This window comes from Palaemon carinicauda, chromosome 26, assembly GCF_036898095.1.
Source record: "Palaemon carinicauda isolate YSFRI2023 chromosome 26, ASM3689809v2, whole genome shotgun sequence".
NCBI classification, from domain to species: Eukaryota; Metazoa; Arthropoda; class Malacostraca; order Decapoda; family Palaemonidae; genus Palaemon; species Palaemon carinicauda.
Window position 1 is genome coordinate 6,010,870 of NC_090750.1, and position 22,142 is coordinate 6,033,011.

The following is a 22,142-nucleotide window of genomic DNA, read 5'->3' on the forward strand; positions in this document are numbered from 1 at the left end:
TTAATATAATTCTATTTTTTTTTTCTAGTGGTCAATCATAGCCATCAAACGACATGAGTCTCTATAAGGTGATATCTAGTTGTCACTAGTCAATCTTCATTGCAGATTCGATGCTTAGAAGTGCCTCATATAGTGAATCACTTCCCATAGTGAAGATAACATGTCAGCTGGGTTCATATAAAGGCTATTTTTAACATGAAAATTTGGTAATTGATAACAAGATCTTATTTCATTGCACATAACATTATATTAAAGATTTTCGGATTGTTAACAAGAAAAGCGGGAGATCTGGCCTCGTTTTTGAAATAAAAAACTGGGACTTCATCATCATCTAAAAATATAAGAACACTTTCAGTGTCAATGAAGGATGGTGGGGTTGAATGAGGCCTAACAACCCTTACCCATCCCTAAAAAAAGAGGACATGACACTCTAATTAATTTTGATTTATATCCCTTTAGTATCCTTATATATTGGTCAAAACTTCAAACAGTCTACATATGCCAAAGTAATTGAAATAACTTCGACCACTTCACATGATGTTCCGTTATCTTCCTCGTGAAAAGTGGTGTTTCATTTTCATTGGTTTTGGACGGTTTTGCGAATGTTTTATATGATTTTTTTTACACGGGTAAAATGCGCTCAACTAAAAAAAATACATCCCCGGTATTCATGGATTTCAAAACCATACGAGAAATATAAAAGTGTGCCTAAAAAAAAAAAAAAATCACCCAGGTTAAGATGATCGATGATATTGTAAACACTATCAAATTCTCAATAGAAAATGTAATGTAATTAGGAATTGATGAATGGGATTGAAAGGTGGAATCAGAGGAGGTGTCCAGAGAGATTGTACTAGGGAAAAGGAAATTGTAAAAAGAGGGAACTGTCAAATGAACCCCGATTTCCGGAAAGGATATTAAACAACCGTTGGTTGGAGAAGATGATGACGTCCTAGACAAACTTGACCTTTTGAGTAAAATAGAAAACAAAATATCTTCTTCCTTAGAGAACTATTTCATGCAAAATTGTGTTTCTTCAGTGCAAAAGGCAGACAATGTGTGTGATGGGCAGCTTAAAATTCTTTCCTATACAAGGCACGAAAATGAAGTGCAGAAAAGAATAAGAGAAATCTTATACACATGAATTACGCCTTTTACAGTCAAGGTCCAAAGAAAACGTGAATGGAATATAGAGATTATATTATGCATATATATTTTAAATTTCAGAAAAAAAAAGTCTTAGATATAGTCAAAATATAGTAAATCGCTTTTGAAATGATAAAATAATATAGCATAAATTACTCAACAAAAGCTTGTAACTCATAAATTAGGAGTCAAAGCTACTGTATAGTCACATGACAAGAGAGGGACGAAGATATCTACATAAAATCAGTGTAAGTTCTTTCACTCGCTATTTTATTCTAGAACAATCATTACTAATGTTACATGAGGAAATAAAAATGAAGGTAAGACGTTTTTTGAGGACATTCATCTGAGAAAATTATTAAATGCACCTGAATATTGATCTTCCCAAGGAGATTCATTAGCGAAGCTGATGACTTTCTTGCATCGCTCAATGATTAAAAAAGAATTTGTTTGAAATGATTTCTTTTTTAGACCTAAAGATATTATTTCTGCGCACGTGAGAGAGAAGTGATAGAAATAAATGAATACTTTAAGGAATATCTAATCCAATATGTTTGTGCTTTTCTTAATTCTCTTATGTATATGTCGAGTTATCAATACAAAGAAAAAATGGAATAATCTGGAAAGTTGTTTTAAACTTTTGATACATTAATTGTTATGTCCACAATAATCGATTTGATTCCTTATTTCCAAGTAGGATTTAAACCAATACTGAACATGAAACTGAGCTCCAAGTTTTCGATACAAAAATAATCCAGAAATATTTCTTAAATAAAAAATATTTATTGTTTTTAGAGGTTATTATATACATAAATTTAAAAAAACCCGATGAGATATTTCTATTTAAAAGAAGATTTTCCTTGCATTAATGAAAATAAAAGGATTCGGTAAGTCAAATGGATAACGAAATCTGGTAGACTGACGTATTTGAATCCCGAATCATACGAAGTAATCACCATATAAAAAAATTGAAGGATTGAATTGTTTTTGGAAACGGTATATGACTTGAATGTACAACCAAAATGATAATACATACATTGACACGCACACGCACGTACTCACACAAACACACACCGATGTATATATATATATATATATATATATATATATATATATATATATATATATATATATATATATATATATATATATATATATATATATATATATATATATATATATATATATATATATATATATATATATATATATATATATATATATATATATATATATGCAAATGTGTATTTATATACACACACACACACACACACACACACACACACACACACACACACACACACACACATATATATATATATATATATATATATATATATATATATATATATATATATATATATATATATATATATATATATATATATATATGTATTTGGGCTCAGGCCATGTCGTCGTGATGGAAGTTCCTTCAAAGGTAGCTTCCTATGTATATTTGACTACAGTGATATATCCCAGAGAATTTACCAAAGGTATCCAGAATTCTAACTCCTGTAGCGAATATCCCTTAAAATTTTATGAAGGGATATCGCCTAATACTTACACTTCGAGGGGAAAGAGAGGCAAGAATAAGGAGAATCGTTACAGGGACAACGCTCTCGACGATCTTACTGCTCTTCAAATAATGCGCCAATACGCTACCGCGAGACGCCACCAAGTCATTCTTTCTATCGTAGCTTCGTTTGACCGGTGTTATCCCGTGTTCTCTCTTGCTATTTTGGAGTTTTTGGACGCAATGATGTCTTCACCAGCCTCATCAGCTTCTGGAAAGTTAATTAATTAATTTATTTTGTGTAAATGTAAGCTCTTGCCAGTTTTGCTTTTCGATTGAGATCGTAATTAATGTAACAAGAGCTGCTGCCAGCTGGATGGCGTCATAGACGCGGTCGTTCTTTCTGTACATTTAGTTAGCCAGAATGACCCTTTCCCGGCATTATTCCCTTTAATAACTTTAGCTATTTAAAAATTTAGCTAGGTATTCTTATATTATGTCATTGTTTTCGTGGATTTGGCTATTTATTTCGAGCCTCACGAGTACTAGGCTTCCTAGCCTAGGCACCTACATAATCCAAGCATGATATAACCTTCCTGGTAAAGTTTTATTGAAGCACGGGCAATATTTTACACATTTATGATATTACCTTATTATGCTTTCCTCTTCCAAGATAGTATACAGAGGTTCCTAGGCTACTAGCCTAGTGGCTTTAGTATACTTTCATACATGTCCCCATTGCTCTTGTATTGTCTTTTAAGGGGAGACTGACACCTCCTATACCTTTTAAGTCTATACTAATCTCCTAGGAGATTTAAGAGCAATCCCCCTTCCGTCTTATTAGCCTAGGCTATTATCAGTTTTCCTTGCTGTGAACCGAGTTCTGGAAAAGTTTTACTAAGACGTTCCGTTTTCTTTCTCCTTACCACTGAGTCGGTTTTGAGTTTAGAACGGGACATCAGAGTATCAGTCTGTGTTAGTCATCTTCCTATCTTGGCGAAATGATTTTCCATGTCAGGTTAAGCTGCTCTTACAGGAGGCTAGACCTCCCTAGAGCATACTTGGGGGTTTTGTATGACAATTCCCCCTTCCTTGGCCTAGCAGACAGTCCTGTGCTGGTAGACCTTATACTGAAGAAATGATTTCTTCACTGCCTAAGTTCTCTAGCACGAGATTCTGTTCTCCTGTGAGATTGTATCCTACAGACGCTCTCTCACTTGACTAACCCAACCTATGGAAATGATTTTTCCTACATGAGGTTACTCCATGAGACCAGAATCCCTTAGGTTAAGTAGTGCCTTCGGGCATTACCTTACCTGTAGGACATCTACCCCCTCCCCATCTATATCTTTCGTGTTGAATGAACCAACACCCTCCTGCCCATCGTTCTACATTGACCCTAAGGGTTATTTTAGGACTGGCCTGAGGTTCTCAGTCTGCCGCCGGCCAAGCCAGCTGCCAGCGGGTACCCTCATATTCTTTAGTGTTCTTCAGTTATCCCTTGGACTGCCTTCCATAGCCCTTATGACTGGGATATGGTTGGGTGGAAGCCCGAAAATAATTCCCCATTCCACTTGAACCCTCATTCTGGATGCAGGCCGGCAAGGCTGAGCCCTTGCCTTTCTCCATCCTCTGTTCCTTTCTTACTTTCGTACTGGGCCATGTCAATTGTCTGCACGCCGGCAGTTGCCCTGCCGCCGCTACTGGGAACGTCGTTGATCGACAACCCAAAGACAATAGACATTCAGGGACCAAATGCCGGCTGCTGAGTTGCAAGCCGACAGCCAGCCACTCATACCTGATCATCTGCCGCCGACTGCCGCCGGGTCCTACTTGATGGAAGGATCTTCGGCTGCCGGCCGGCAGAGCCACCCCCGCCGGTAGAGGCCGCCGACAGCCGGCAGATCCGTTGCCGGCATTCTACCACCCAATTTTATGAAGACAATAATTGCCTTCTATAGCCCAGAATAGGCCGGCATGTGCCGGCTTGTCCGGCAGACTCCAGCAGGCCCGGCAGGTGACAGCAGGCCTGACAGTCAGTGCTGTAGCCCAAAATTTTTCCAACCTACAAGGTGCTTCATGGGCAGCCTATTGTGAGACCATCACATATAAGAGAGTGATTCTCTCTTCCATTAATGGTTATTATCCATTATTGTCCTTAATCCCCAATATTGAAACTGGAAGATTGTGTCAAGAAGACACTTTATATCATAGGATATCATCTTCCCCTAAGAATTCCTAAGAATTCTACTTTCAATATTGGAGGAGGTCATAGCAATTGGCTGGACAGGAAACACATGTAGGTGTCTTTCCTATTTATAGCTTACCCTATCCAAGCTAATATAAATCATATTATGTATGCTGAAATCTGAGAATTTCATCGAATACTTATATGCTTTTCTTTCTTTACAGGAGGAGCATCCCGAGTGCGGAAATAGTTTTGGCAGGGTCCATAGTAAGACATGTGCAGGGCCTATGCTCGCTGCACAGTCACCAAGGGGGCTCTCAAGTACTGGGACCCGCAGGTATGTACCGTTTGTGAAAAACTGGTAAGAGAGGCTTTTGACGATCAAAAGTCCACTGAGTCAAGGGACGCAGCAAGGAAAAAGCTGCGGAAATAGGTTAGAGGCTTCCAGAAGAACACTTCTGGCCCATACCTTCCTAACAAAAAGATGAGGGCTTGTCTTTTCCTTAGGGCATTTTCGAATGCGGTTATTCCCCAGGCTCAGCCTGAGATTCCCCTGGTTCAGATTCCGGTTGAATTTGAGGTTTCGGATGCCTTAGAGAGCATCCATTTAGAAGACAACATGTCAGTTGTCTCAGAGGAGACTGAGAACAATCTCCTAGTGGAGGAATTGGATCAGGCAGATGACGTTCCACCTGAGACAGAAACCGAGAAAGCCAAAACGATTTTGGTATCATCAGCCACAGTGAATGAACCGGTGCATTCAACCTCTTCCACTGCACCCCAACTAGATTTTATCCCGAGTACGTTGCACTCGTTGTTGTCCATGGTGCAGGATATTAAAAAAAAATCGTCCAAGAAGGAGGGCTCTCTTCGGACTGAAATGCATCATCCAGTTGCAACACGTTTGGCCCCGAAGAAGCTAAATGTTAAGGATCTCCCCGCCTTCTCTGACGTTAACCCCTGAAGGTACGCAGAGCACATGCCCATGTCGGGGGGAAGATCTTCCTCTCAGAAAAACTGGGCACTCTCCCTGTGGAGGAAATTGGGTTCTGGCCCAGCAAAGGGGCCTACCCGTATGGCTATGTCCGTCTTAAGACGGAACCTGGATCCAAAGACGAAACAGAGCCGAAGGAAACTATTGTACTTGAACTCTCTAAGGCTCAGGCCTTATATACCACCACCTTAAAGGAGAGGGCCTTTACTAGCTCTAAGGTGCCGGCTCTCAGCAAGAAGCACCCGTCCTTCATTGCTGACCCTAAGCTCAAGGCAGCCTTAAAGGCAGTTGAGGCAGGGAAACCGTGCCCTACACTGGAGGAGTGTAGACCCTTCTCCCTTGCCTTCCCATCAGACGATGTGGACTGGAAGGATGTGCACAACACCTTCTCAGTTCGGAACCTGGATGCAGATATTGCCAGACGACAGTTCGGCAAAGACCTCCCCAAGCTGTCGGACTTTCTCCTGCATAGGGAACAGGAGACAAAAGAACGTCTTGCTGCTTCCTTGTCTCTGCAGACTGGCCTGGAGACAATGGCAAGCATCCCAGATACCCCAGACATGTACATGGTCTTCGCCAAATACTATTTGGCGACAGTAACCAAAGACCTGTACAACTTTATTAAAGCCCGGAAGGCTTGCAGAGAGTTCGTGTTCGCCTCGGCTGCGGTGAGACACGAACCAAGGAAGCTGATAGCTTCCAACATCTGGGGAAAAGACCTCTTCCCAAGTGAAGTGGTCAAAGAGGTCGTTGACATAGCCGCCACTGAGAATAGAAACCTTCTCTCTAAATGGGGCTTGTCCTCTAAAAGAAAATCTTACACTGACAAGGGTCCCCAGCCGAAGAATAGACCAAAATGACCTAAAGTGCCCTGTTGGCCTAAGCAACAGCAACAGCTTCCCGTGGCCTTGGTGTCCCAGACGGTGGCACAACCACCCACCACCTTCCAACTGGTACCCCAAACACTGGCGACTCAGTCACCAGTGTTCACCCCAGTTTTTGAAAGGCAGTCTACGACCTTTCGGCCGAAGTCTTGAGGTTCCTTTCGAGGTTCCTCCAGACTCCCCTTCAGAGGTAGGGGCAACAGGGTGGATTTGACCAAGGAGGTAAATCCTCCACCCAGCACTCAAAGTGAGATTCTACCGGTAGGAGGGAGACTCTTCTTGTTCCGGGATCGTTGGATCTTCGATCCCTTGGCCCACAGCCTAATCAAGAATGGACTAGGCTGGAGTTGGAGCTCAACTCTACAAACCTTCCCTCAATTTTTCCAATGCTTAACCCCCCTATTGGAAGAATATGTTCAGGAACTCTTGAGCAAAAGAGTTATAAGGAAGGCGAAGTCTGTCAGATTCCAAGGAAGGCTATTTTGTGTTCTGAAGAAGAACTCGGAAATGCTCAGAGTAATTCTGGACTTGTCACCAATCAACTAGTTCATAGTGAACTACAAGTTCAAAATGCTGACCCTGTTGCCCAAACGGCCATACACAGTCTCCATTGACATGACGGATGCGGACTGGCATGTTCCAATCAGCCGTCAAGTTTCCCTCTATCTGGGATTCAAACTACAAAGAAGACAGTATATTTTCAGAGCCATGCCCTTTGGACTGAACATAGCTCAAAGGTTATTCACTAAGCTTGCGAATGCAGTCATTCATCAACTATGCCTAAAAGGAATCCAGGTGGTAGCCTACCTGGATTAATGGCTGGTGTGGGCAGCATCCGAAGAAGAGTGCAGGCAAGCATCCAAGGAAATGATCCAGTTCCTGGAATATTTGGGATTCAAGATCAACTTGGAAAAATCTTGACTGTCTCCAGCTCAAAAGTTTCAGTGGCTGGGCGTCCACTGGAACTTGTAGTCGCACTGCCTTTCCATTCCATCAAAGAAAAGGAAAGCTATAGCAGGATCTGTCAAAAGCCTTCTTTGGTCCACAAGGATATCAAGAAGACAACAGGAGAGAGTGTTGGGGTCTCTCCAGTTCGACTCAGAGACAGATCCAGTATTGAGAGCACAATTAAAATATGCATCAGGAGTCTGGAGAAAATACGCATCAAACGCTCGAAGGGATCTACAAAGACCGATACCAAATCGTCTGCGATCCCTACTCAAGCCATGGTCGGAGGCCAAAAACCTAAAAAACAAGGTTCCCCTACAACCACCTCCACTGTCAGTTACCGTTCAAACGGATGCCTCAAAAGAGGGGTGGGGAGGTCACTCTCATCATCGGAAAGTCGAAGGAACCTGGTCTCCCCTCTTCAAAACCTTCCATATCAATTTCCTGGAAGCCATGGCAGTTTTTCTTTCCCTAAAGAAACTGAAACTCTGCTGCTCAATCCACATCCGTCTGGTTCTAGACAGCGAAGTCATAATGAGATTCCTAAACCAACAGGGCTCGAGATCGCTTCACATAAACCAAGTGATACTAGCCATCCTCCATATAGCGGAGAAGAAGAGATGGCACTTGTCAGCAGTCCACCTTCAAGGGTTCCGCAATTTGACAGTTGATGCTCTATCCAGGATCAAACCGATAGAGTCAGAATGGTCCCTAGACGCAAGATCACTCCTTCATCTTACGCAAAGTCCCTGGACTCAGATAGACCTCTTCGCAACGAGCGACAACAAGAAGCTACCCCGGTATGTAGCCCCGTACGAGGATCCTCTAGCGGAAGCAATGGATGCGATGTCCATAGATTGGAACAGATGGTCCAAGATCTACCTATTCCCTCCAACCAACCTTTTACTGAAAGTCCTCGACAAACTGAGATTCTTTCGGGGGACAGCAGCAATAGTGGCCCACAAGTGGCCCAACAGCCTTTGGTTCCCCCTGGTAATGGAACTACGCCTTAAACTGATCCCGTTGCCGGACCCAGTTCTTACTTAGCAAGTGCAGGAATTGACTCTCAGCTTCATCAGTGAAAACCCAGAACCTTCATCTCATGATTTTCTCGCCTTAGCGGTCAAGAAACGGTTCGGAATTTCTTGGGACAGTATTAACTTCCAAGAAAAATACAAGTCAAAGTCAACAAGAAGATAATATGAGTCTTCTTGGAAGAAGTGGGTGGCCTTTGTCAAGACGAAGAAACCTAAGGAGATTTCTACGGATTTCTGTTTGTCATTCTTCATCTATCATCATGAACAAGTTTTAGCAGCCAATACGATTACTACTTGTAAATCTGCCCTGGCCAGACTAATGTTTTACGCCTTCCATGTAGACTTTTCCAACGAAATCTTCAACAAGATCCCTAAAGCGTGCGCTAAACTTCGGCCCGCAGCTCCTCCTAAGCCCATTTCATGGTCTTTGGACAAAGTTCTTCATTTAGCATCAACCCTGAACAATGAGGATTGCTCGTTGAAAGACTTGACTCAGAAGGTGATATTTTTATTTGCCCTTGCCTCGGGAGCCAGAGTTAGCGAAATAGTGGCCCTCTCGAGGGATGATGGCCTCATTCAGTTCACAGACTCCGGAGAACTGAACCTCTTTCCGGATCCGACGTTTCTCGCCAAGAACGAACTGCCCACTAAGAGATGGGGTCCCTGGAGAATCTGCCCTCTGAAGGAAGAAACATCCCTCTGCCCAGTGGAATGCCTAAAGGTCTATCTTCGTAGAACTTCAGAATTTATGGGAGGTCAGCTCTTCAGGGGAGAGACTTCCGGTTCAACGTTATCCTTGAAACAGATAAGGGTGAAAATCACCTACTTTATTCGCAGAGCGGATCCAAACAGTACACCCGCAGGTCATGATCCGAGAAAATTTGTTTCGTCTCTGAATTTCTTCCAAACGATGTCGTTTGAAAGCCTTCGTGCTTATACTGGATGGAAGTCCTCAAAAATCTCCTTCAAGCACTACTTGAAGCAATTACAAGAAATTAAATTTCATGTGTTGGCGGCGGGCAGTGTAATAAAACCTGCTGCTTGATTACTGCGAAGAACAGTGCACTATTTGTGACTTATAGTGAAGGGTGTACATGATAGACTCGTAAGACATATCATGTTGAGTTTTGTGTTTAAGTGATGACACTATAGACTGTTCTCTCTACACAGGTGACATTAAGCATAATAGACTGACACAAGTGCCAGACATTCTTATATTCACAGTGTTCCTAGTAACAACAGAATTTATAGTGAAATTTTTATATTTCTCCTAGAGTGGCTAATATTTCCTTTTCAGGTGAACCCTATTTATTTCTGTTATTACTGTTTATGCTTTTATGCAGATTTATTCATCATACATTGTAACTGAATACAACTATGATTTCTATTTTTGTAATAAACAATAGAATGAATCTTTGCGTCCCTTTCGCCCCAAATATTCCAGTGTATGTATAAGTCAGAGCATCCTTGCCTCTTTTGATATTTAAGTAAATATTCGAACTAAGATTCATATTGTTCCAAGCAAACAGGTAAGATCTTATTGTACTAGACTGTTCATTTTACTGTATAAGGTTTCCTACACGTATATAAACCTGTCCGTCTCTTTATCGACAGACCTGGGAGGTACAGTAATCTGTCCAGACCAATACCATCCTAATACAGACAATGCTTTACATATATGATGACACTAATATACGAACTGTTTGCTAGATTGTTCCTTGAACTCACAATCCTTGGGATTTTTCCTCGAGTCTACCCAGACTCTTCCCTGTAGGGGGCAGGAAACACTGACATATTTCATGATCACCTGATTGATGTATAACGGTAACATCAAGTGTCTCTAGGTCTGAAGACCAAAAGGAAATATTTAGCTCAAGATGAACTGCACTATTTAAAATCCACAGATACATTAATACTCTGGTAAACTTCCATCACGACGTCTTGGCCTGAGCCCAAAACACACACACACACACACACACACACTCATATATATATATATATATATATATATATATATATATATATATATATATATATATATATATATATATATATATATATATATATATATATATATATATATATATATATATATATATATATATGTGTGTATGTACCATTAAAAGGTTTTTTATTGAAATCCCGAAAATGTCCACTGTGTTAGGAAAAGTTGTTTAAGAATAGTCTCTAATGTTCTTATAAAGGAATTTTTGTGAATAAACTTTCTATATCGAAGATGCACACAGTAGTTATTTGCATCCTCGACAGAATTTATAAACTCTACAAATTCGTAAGTATTCATCAGAGTATATTCATTAACTGTGAGAGGGGAGAGATTACTTACTGCATGTTTGGACAGGTCATAGGAGTAAGTATTAATCGCTGAGAGAATTGATCTTAGAGAAATGTCTCTTTTGTGAATGTTTGGGTCACCATAAATAATACCAGGTTGTGTTCCTGTTGCCATCATTGCTGAAGCTGTTTCGTCAGACAAAATGGTATTCTTCTTCCACTTATGAACTATGTAGTTAATTTATTCTCCATATCTAAAGTTTGAATTAAGGGGTCCTCTGACCCTAACTCTCGGGACATAATCCTATCATTTAAAATATCTTCCATTTTCCTTATGTAATCAGCTCTATCCAGTATCACAACTCCATGCCCTTTATCTTGTTTACTTATGATTAAACTTGAGTCTTTACTTACGTTTCCCAACATTTCACTATTATTTTTAGAGAAAAAAATGGAGGAAAAAGTTTTTGAGGTTTAAGATTATGAAAAGTTTTGTTTGCAATATCTTGTATGGCTCGTTTAAAGCCACATCCATGGTTGCCAAATTATGAACAACAAATTTTCAAATGCTAGAAATTGTCTATGAAGGTTTATGCGAAAATGTGCAGTTTAAAGTTCAATCCATATGCTAATAGTCCTTCTTCCTTAGGTGATAATTTTCGACTTGAGTGATTGAAAATTACTTTATTGGGGATCAAGTGAATCTAGTGAGTTAGTTATACCTAAAATATTTGGTTTGTTTTCGTGGATTTTAGTCTCAGTGTTAAAATTACATACATTTCGGAAGATATTAGATTTAAAATAACAATAATTTAGAAAACTTACAGTAGTGTTCAACTCAATATCCAGTCTGATTTTTTCTTTTCTTTTCCTAAATTCTTTATGGTTTTGATTTTATGATTGATTCTTAATGGTCAGAAGTTATAATTTTCAATTAAATAAATCACGTTTAAACAAATTTAAATATAAAGATTTTGGTAGGATTCCATGGCTTTCACACGTTTATCAAAATTTCAAGTCTCCTTCATTCTTCGTTAATTTAATTGTCGTTTTTTTCTTTCTCTTTTTTTTATATAGTTTCCTGAATAGTTGCAGTTCTTGACGGCCATTTCCTGTTAAAATTATTATTGATAGTAGGGTTCCTCCAGGGAATCACAATTTAAGTAAAAATAAGATGGTCAATGCTGCTATCATCTTCTTTATTTGATAGCTTTCGACATAATTTCTGTAATGAAACTTAATAAGAATATCATAAGTACATAATTAGGAAGATATACATCCAAGAAAAGCCCAACTAGTTCCAAATTCAAACTAATCAAAGAACAAAAAACTATATAAAAACTTATCCCTCATATAGCCTCCTATTCAAAGAACTTAAAAGTACATAAAAAAACAAATAACTAATATACCCAGTCATCCACAGGAAACAACGACCACCTACCCAGAACAGCAACCCATAGACCAGAAAACGGATCAATGGGTCACCGGTAACTGAACAGGTAAGCCCTCATTAATGCTGGGGTTTGACTTAAAAATGTATAAAGACTTCAAGATTCTCACTTTGCTGACACTACTATGACTGTCGGAGATTATGAATTTTTTCTTTGAAATGGCGGGAACAGATTTAGATGAATGATCATAAATAACCAAAATTTGTTTCTTACTTAAAGGTCTATTGGTTCGTACTGATCTCCCAATGTCCTCCGAAATTCTACACTTAAGCTGTTTAGACATGCTTCCAGTGCAGCACTTATTACAGAGTGCATATATATAAGTGTATTTGGCACTATAACACAAGGAAGTAGGTAGACTTTCCTTGTACTTGAAAAGTGGCCCAGCTGAAACTTTTTTTTTTTTTTTTTTTTTTTTTTTTTTTTTTTTTTTTTTTTTTTTTTTTGAAAATTAAGTTTTGAGTCTATATGGAAATAGCACTTCCCAACAACATTCATAACCTCTGTAACATCTCAGTCTCTCCAAAACATAACCATAGTACGTAATAAGAACATATAACTTTTTTTTTACCGACTGTTTCAATTGCAAATGTTTCACTGTAAATTTTACCTAAAAACTACCCTACTTGATTATAATAAAGGTTCAAAAGAAGCCCATTGTTGACATAAAATTATCCTAGAAAATTTCTTCCTCATCAAACCTCAGATAAATTGAACATAATTTGTAACATCTATATGACAGTGTTTTTATTGAAATAATTGTGTAGATTTTTGCCTTCGAACTTAAAGAGTGAGAACTTAGTCCTGTAAAAGTTTTCTTTTTTTTTTTCCGAATTTTGAGGTTTCGAAGTTATAATGTTTTCGAAAGACCAAGACATCGAGAATCGGCTAAGTATACTCCTGTTCACTTTCTTTTGTAAATTTTATATTAAGATCTTTGTATTTTGATAATCTAAAAACTGGCTTCTCTGGTCTAAATTTTTGAAAAGTAAAAGTGTGTCGTCCACATATCGACGGTACAAAAAAGGCTTAAATTCCACTGGACAGTCACTCAGCCATTTCCCTTCATAATAACAAAGAAATATATTTGCTGAGATTGGTCCAAACGGCGATCTCATTGCTACTCCATCCACAGCTTCAGAAATGTTGGAAACAGGAACACAACCTGGTATTATGTATGGTACCAAAAAGATTCACAAAAGAAACATACCCCTGAGACCAATTCTCTCAGCTATTAATAATTGCTTCTATGACATTTCCGAACGTCAAGTAAGTAAGCTCTCCCCTCTCATAATGAATGAATATACTCTGAAGATTACTTACAAATTTGTTATGTTACATGCGTCTTCGACATAAAGAGTTTATCCATAAACATTACTCTATAAGATACATAAGAGACAATTCTTAAACAGTTTTTCCTTAACACAGAGGACATTTTCAAAGCCTTCGGTAAGCAAAAATTGAAAATGCTATTAAAACTAGCTACCACTACATAGTTTGCGTTAATAGGAGATGAAGATGATGATGATGATGATATATATATATATATATATATATATATATATATATATATATATATATATATATATGTATATATACATATATATATATATATATATATACATACATATATATATATATATATATATATATATATATATATATATATATATATATATAGATAGATAGATAGATAGATATATATATATATATATGTACATGCATACATATATACACATAAATATATATATATATATATATATATATATATATATATATATATATATATATATATATATATATATATATATATATATATATATATATATTTATTTGTATATATATATATATATATATATATATATATATATATATATATATATATATATATATATATATATATATATATATATATATATATATATATACATACATATATATATATATATATATATATATATATATATATATATATATATATATATATATATATATATATATATATATATATATATATAAATATACATATATATATATATATATATATATATATATATATATATATATATATATATATATATATATATATATATATATATATATATATATATATATATAAATAACACATGTATATATATATATATATATATATATACATATAAACTAAAATTTTAAGGAGATAACTATTCTTACTCCATCTTTTTGTATAAAACCAAATCATTTTGAGAGAATGCCATTTTATTTATTTTTTTTAAATATCCTCATAAACCCCAAGCTATAGATATTAGCAGATTTAAAATGAATTAAAAGAATCATTAACTATTCTAAGACCTGGAATAATACCAGAATGGAATTAAGAGCTTTTCAGGATGAGTGCTAAGTGAAATCTGCCAATATTTTGACATAAAACCAATTCCCAAGACTCTTGGATATCATTTGACAGAAAGTATATTCCTACCATGGAATAATATAGGGTAAATGAAGTATTTTGTACCAACCATGTGGCACACAATTGTACATAATTATTTTGTATATATTATGCTTTTATCTGCGCTCTTCCCTCTCACTAAAACGAACCTGAATGATCATGTCTCTGTTTTACTCTGTAACATTGTCTGTCTCTCGAACAGGTCATGTCCTGTTGCCTTGAGGTTTTCTGTATAAAGAAGAGTGTTCCTTCATAAAACTCAGTTGATTGCATCCTGCCTTTGAGTTCACAATTCCTCTCTCGGCCCGTCACAATTTCGGTATCCTCTTTTATTCGAGTATTGTGATAAATGTAATAACTATAAAAATATAGTGTCTTTTTTTTTTGGAAATGGTTATACATAATTCAACTTTGAAATGCTGATTAGGTAGATTATAATCAGTTTTTGCTATATGATTTTATTTAATCTAATGTTTAAATTATTCTACCTACACACACACATTTTTACGTACATACACATACATATATATGCATATATAAATATATATATATATATATATATATATATATATATATATATATATATATATATATATATATATATATATATATATATATATATATATATATATATATATATATATATATATATATATATATATATATATATATATATATATATATATATATATATATATCACATTTATAGGGTTGCTTAATTAAGAGCGAGGTGAACAATGGTGATATGGTTAACAAGTAAAAGGAGACAGTGAAACACGTGTAGTAGAGAGAAAGAGTAAGAGAGTCCTATCAGAGTGGCTAGGGTGTAGTTTTGTATGGTTTCTTGAAATATGCATAGCAAGCAGTTTGACTAGCGACGACACGAGGCACCTCTGATAATCATCAGAAGTTCACATGTTACGGGCAGCCTTCTTGGGTGTCAAACCTTGAAATCTACCTTATAAAAGTAGGATGTTCTCCTCATCAGTCAGTCAGTCCTATCCTGCAAGTATACCCCACGAGTTATGGGAAAGGTTGTGGAGTTCGCCTATTCAGTCTTTAGAATGAACATACTCCCAACCAGCAACCTAGTCACCTGTGTCTGAAAATTGACGCCATATAACTATGATATAGAATGAAGCAAGGTTTAAATATACAGTATATATAGTCCTTGGAAGGAAGCTTCGAGGAAGGCAGGAGATTTTCCTTCTGCTATGCAGTTAAAAGCTCCAAAAACTACAAGAAAGAGAGGGCGGACGTCGAAGAAGTCGAATATAGAAAGCCGGTTTGTGGACCTGGAGAGGGACAAAATCTGCTGGAATTCTCACTGACGCAATAAAAAATCTACAATTTTGTCTATTTCCTTTTCTATATGCCAATTGAACCCTTATTCCTGAAATTTAAAAAGTTTTCATGCAGTGTATTTTAGATATACACAAAGCTATCCATACCCCGCATTTTTGAGCGATTGTATTATATTATTTCAATTCATGATTAAGTTACTGAGATATTAAAGACAATTCTGATAAATGCATATCTAGGAAGCACCCTCTGTTAAACAATAATCAATCATAGGAGCGTTCAAACACACACAAACGCGCACACACACGCGCACGCATGCACACGCGCACACACGCACACACACACGTATATATATATATATATATATATATATATATATATATATATATATATATATATATATATATATATATATATATATATATATATATATATATATATATATATATATATATGCGTAAAAATCACAGGATAACGTGATGCTCAGATGCAGAAGAACCACAGGGAAAATTAAAATACAGAATATACACGTAAGTCCTGACTAGTTTCGTGATACTTCCTCCGAGGAAGTATCACGAAACTAGTCAGGACTTAAGTGTATATTCCGTATTTTCATTTTCCCTGTGGTTCTTCTGCATATATATATATATATATATATATATATATATATATATATATATATATATATATATATATATATATATATATATATATATATATATATATATATATATATATATGCCCCCTGTGGCTGCGGGGGCATAAAAACAATTAGAATAGTGCCAACGTTATACCTGCGTGTCGTAAGAGGCAACTAAAAGGGACGGGACAAGGGGGCTGGGAACCCCCTCTCCTGTATGAAAATCCTATGAGGCATCAACAAAGAGATGGAGCTGGGGGAAGAGTGACTGCTCCCCGCACTCTAGTTTGGGGTGTATGAATGTGCGTGGATGTAGTACGATAGAGGGTAAAAGATGTGAGATTGGAAGTATGTTTAGAAGTAGAAGGATGGATGTATTAGCCTTATGTGAGACAAAGATGAAAAGAAAGGGTGAAGTGATGTTTGGTGAAATGTCTGGTAGAGTCTCTGAGATTGAAAGGGGAAGAGCGAGAGAGGGTGTGACTTTATTGCTGAGTGAATGGATGACAGGTAAAGTAGTGAAATGGAAGGAGATATCATCTAGGTTAATGTGGGTAAGGGTTAGGTTGGGTAGGGAATGTTGGGCGTTTGTCAGTGCGTATGGGCCAGGTAGTGAAAAAAGTGAAGAGGAGCGAAATGAGTTCTGGAATGAATTAACTAGGTGTGTAGAAGGACTGGGTAGAAGGAACTATGTAGTTGTCATGGGTGACTTAAATGCTAGAGTGGGCGCTGGAGAGGTAGAAGGTGTCATTGGGAAGTATGGCGTACCAGGTGAAAATGAGAGTGGTGAGAGACTGGTAGATATGTGTGTTGAACAAGAGATGGTAATAAGTACTAGCTTTTTTCAAAAGAAAGATAGAAATAAGTATACATGCGTAAGAGTGGCAAATGGACGAGTAGTAGAAAGGGCATTAATGGATTATGTGTTGATAACTAAAAGAATGTTTGGAAGATTGAAAGACGTGCACGTGTTTTTGGGTATGGCTAACGGAATGACTGATCATTTTTTGGTGGAAGGAAAATTAGTTGTAGCAAAAGAGTGGGGGAATAGAGTAAGTGGATGTAAAAGGGAGCTAGTGAGGGTTGAAGAGCTAATAAAACCGGGGGTAAAAAGTAAATATCAGGAAAGGTTGAAAATGGCATATTACGAGGTGAGAGTAAGAGAAACTGGTAATTTAGAGGAGGAGTGGAAGTTAGTAAAAGAAAATTTTGTTGGGATTGCAAGTGATGTATGTGGCAAGAAGGTTGTTGGAGGCAGCATGAGGAAGGGCAGTGAATGGTGGAATGAAGGAGTGAAGGTAAAATTGGAAGAGAAAAAAAGGGCTTTTGAAGAATGGCTGCAGAGTAATAGTATAGAGAAGTATGAAAAATATATAGAGAAAAAATGTGGAAGTAAAGCGCAAGGTACGCGAGGCAAAGAGGGCAGCTGACCTGAGGTGGGGTCAGGGATTGGGTCAGTCATATGAAGTGAATAAGAAGAAGTTTTGGAAAGAAGTGAAGAGAGTAAGAAAGGCTAGTTCAAGAATTAAAGAGACAGTGAAAGATGGAAATGGAAGGTTGTTAAAAGGAGAGGAGGCAAGGAAAAGGTGGGCGGAATATTTTGAAAGTTTGCTGAATGTTGAGGATAATAGGGAGGCAGATATAATTGCTGTTCAAGGTGTTGAGGTGCCAGTGATGGGAGATGAGAATGAGAGAGAGAGATTACAATAGAGGAAGTGAGGAGAAAACTAGATGAAACGAGAGTAGGAAAAGCATCCGGTATGGATGGTGTGAAAGCTGAGATGTTGAAGGAAGGGGGTGTGACTGTACTTGAATGGTTGGTGAGATTGTTTAATATGTGTTTTGTGTTGTCAATGGTACCAGTAGATTGGGTTTGTGCATGTATTGTACCACTATATAAGGGAAAGGGAGATGTGCATGAGTGTTGTAATTCAAGAGGTATTAGTTTGTTGAGTGTAGTTGGAAAAGTGTATGGTAGAGTAATGATTAATATGATTAAGGATAAAACAGAAAATACAATCTTGGAAGTACAGGGTGGTTTTAGAAGAGGTAGGGGTTGTATGAATCAGATTTTTACAGTTAGGCAGATATGCGAGAAATATTTAACAAAAGGTAAGGACGTGCATGGTGCATTTATGGATCTGGAGAAAGCATATGATAGAGTTGATAGGGAAGCAACGTGGAATGTGCTGAGGTTATATGGAATTGATGGAAGGTTGTTGCAACCAGTGAAAAGTTTCTACAAAGGTAGTAAAGCATATGTTAGAATAGGAAATGAAGTGAGTGATTGGTTTCCGGTAGGAGTGGGGCTGAGACAGGGATGTGTGATGTCGCTGTGGCTGTTTAACTTGTATGTTGATTGAGAGGTGAGAGAGGTGAATGCTCGAGTGTTTGGACGAGGATCAAAACTGGTAGGCGAGAATGACCATGAATGGGAGGTGAATCAGTTGTTGTTTGCGGATGATACTGTACTGGTAGCAGACACAGAAAAGAAGCTTGACCGACTAGTGACAGAATTTGGAAGGGTGTGTGAGAGAAGGAAGTTGAGAGTTAATGTGGGTAAGAGTAAGGTTATGAGATGTACGAGAAGGGAAGGTGGTGCAAGGTTGAATGTCATGTTGAATGGAGAGTTACTTGAGGAGGTGGATCAGTTTAAGTACTTGGGGTCTGTTGTTGCAGCAAATGGAGGAGTGGAAGCAGATGTACGTCAGAGAATGAATGAAGGTTGCAAAGTGTTGGGGGCAGTTAAGGGAGTAGTAAAAATAGAGGGTTGGGCATGAATGTAAAAAGAGTTCTATATGAGAAAGTGATTGTACCAACTGTGATGTATGGATCGGAGTTGTGGGGAATGAAAGTGATGGAGAGACAGAAATTGAATGGGTTTGAGATGAAGTGTCTAAGGAGTATGGCTGGTGTATCTCGAGTAGATAGGGTTAAGAACGAAGTGGTGAGGGAGAGAATAGGTGTAAGAAATGAGTTAGCGGCTAGAGTGGATATGAATGTGTTGAGGTGGTTTGGCCATGTTGAGAGAATGGAAAATGGCTGTCTGCTAAAGAAGGTGATGAATGCAAGAGTTGATGAGAGAAGTACAAGAGGAAGGCCAAGGTTTGGGTGGATGGATGGTGTGAAGAAAGCTCTGGGTGAAAGGAGGATAGATGTGAGAGAGGCAAGAGAGCGTGCTAGAAATAGGAATGAATGGCGAGTGATTGTGACGCAGTTCCGGTAGGCCCTGCTGCTTCCTCCGGTGCCTTAGATGACCGCAGAGGAAGCAGCAGTAGGGGATTCAGCATTATGAAGCTTCATCTGTGGTGGATAATGTGGGAGGTTGGGCTGTGGCACCCTAGCAGTACCAGCTGAACTCGGTTGAGTCCCTGGTTAGGCTGGAGGAACGTAGAGAGTAGAGGTCCCTTTTTTTTGTTTTGTTTCATTTGTTGATGTCGGCTGCTCCCAAAATTGGGGGAAGTGCCTTTGGTATATATATATATATATATATATAATATATATATATATATATATATATATATATATATATATATATATATATATATATATATATATATATATTATAATAGCCCTAAGCTCTCAGCTTTTTTACTGTCAAATATTGTGGAATAGCTTTCCACTGCAAGTATTGAAATCAAAACGAAAAAGCGTGGAAGGGTTCCAGTGCCCATAAGAGGTTTGAACGCTGCTCGCTACAAGAATATAATTAAATATTAGCTTAATGTATGAAGCAAGTACAGTTAATATATTGTTCAAATAGCCCTAATCACTGAAAACAGGAGGGATTGAAAGCGTACAAAATAACCTACATATTTGGGTACCTTATATTTAGGAATGCGATCTCAAACAACCTGTTGGATTTGTTCCTTTATTTATTTTTTTTTTTCAATTATATACTTGTTTTAACCCCCATAACGTATGTGTGTGTGTTAGTGTCTGTCTTTTTCTTTGAAATCTTGATTTTCTAAAGATACGAATATGTTTTGTAAACTATGGATATCCGAAGTATTTTTCCGCATCAACATAATTACCATCATATAAAACTTTTCTAAGGTAAAACAAGAAAACCTCTTTCCTAATTACAAACAACTTTGATTAATTAGTGGATTAATTTCTGCCTCAATGAGTTCCTTTATGAGCTCGAATCATACATCGAGGATTCAAGGAAACTCATTATAAACTGAGGAGATAAATTATCAACTCAAAGGACATCAATTATTTTCCTGTGAAATTATGAAAAAAAATATTAATTCGTAAAAGGTGTTATTGAAGTTTCCTTATTACCTGATCCTCTCCTCTTCTGTTCTAGTCTTCTTACTAATCATTGTAATAGGTTACTGTTACATTAAGTTCACCTCCTATTTAGAGTGTGTAGATAGTTTACAATTAGATAAGGAATTACCTGACTTGCTCAAAATATATATATATATATATATATATATATATATATATATATATATATATATATATATATATATATATATATATATATATATATATATATATATATATATATATATATACATACGATTGTATATCTACTCCTGATATGCCTGAAAGTGGTGAAATTGTTTGTGCACCCCATAATCAGCAAAGGTCATGACCACCCATACTAGATTGCTCTCCTGAAAGCGATCAGAAACAAGTCTCCTACCATCACCAATCCACAGTTGACCATCATAGTGATTAAAACTGGCCAAACCCTATATATTGATAATGACATCTGTGAGGCCTTTGTCATGCGGTGGACTAGTAACGGCTGCATTAGTTGCTGCTTTGTATATATATATATATATATATATATATATATATATATATATATATATATATATATATATATATATATATATATATATATATATATATATATATATATATATATATATAAACACACACACACTCACACACACACACACACACACACACACATATATATATATATATATATATATATATATATATATATATGTGTGTGTGTGTGTGTGTGTGTGTGTATGAATATATGTATAAATAAAGGTTAAACGGTAATGGTTTAAGGTGTCTGGTTCCAGTTCTAGTTATATCAGAATAGATACACACCAGAGCGTATGCTGGGTAAGCCCAACACCCCACTGTGGTGCTCAAACTATAGTCGTCTCCCAAGTAAACAGCTTAAACTCATGGTCCTGGACAGGAATAAATCTGCAGCTACGCGGAAGCTAGGCAACCACGTCGCCACGGTTTTAGGTAGACATACAGACATACACACATGGATATATATATATATATATATATATATATATATATATATATATATATATATATATATATATATAT